This window comes from Microtus ochrogaster, unplaced genomic scaffold (assembly GCF_000317375.1).
Source record: "Microtus ochrogaster isolate Prairie Vole_2 unplaced genomic scaffold, MicOch1.0 UNK32, whole genome shotgun sequence".
In the NCBI taxonomy this organism is placed as follows: domain Eukaryota; kingdom Metazoa; phylum Chordata; class Mammalia; order Rodentia; family Cricetidae; genus Microtus; species Microtus ochrogaster.
Window position 1 is genome coordinate 3,207,930 of NW_004949130.1, and position 510 is coordinate 3,208,439.

Here is a 510-nt window from a genome sequence, read left to right on the forward strand (position 1 = left end):
AGAAACCCAAACTCCATCCTCCAAAAATTACCAGAACCAAAACCTAGAAACCATTATGTAACATTTATTCTAGATTTCCTGTCTTAAATAACATTACCTCAAGGCTGGGGAGTGGCTCAGTGGTAGACCCCCTGCCTAGAATCTGCTGGTGAGGGTTTACGGGTGTGGCCCTGTGGTAAGCACTTGCCTAGACTCCACTAGGAAGGAACTGGACGTGTGGCTCAGTGGTAGAGCCCCTGCCTTGACTTCGTTAGTAAGCTGAGAGTGTGGCTCTGCAGTACAGCAAAATAAACAAAAAGCAAATTTCAGAATGTACTAGAGCACTAGATTTTCATTTGGGATTCAGCTTTACAGAAATAGTGATGTGGGTAAGGGGGGTGGGGACATACCTTTAATCCACTCGAAAGGCCGAGGCAGGTGGATATCTGTCAGTTTTATCCAACCTGGTCTATCTACAAAGAAAGTTCAAGCCAGTCACAGCCACACAGTGAGATTCTGTCTCATATATAT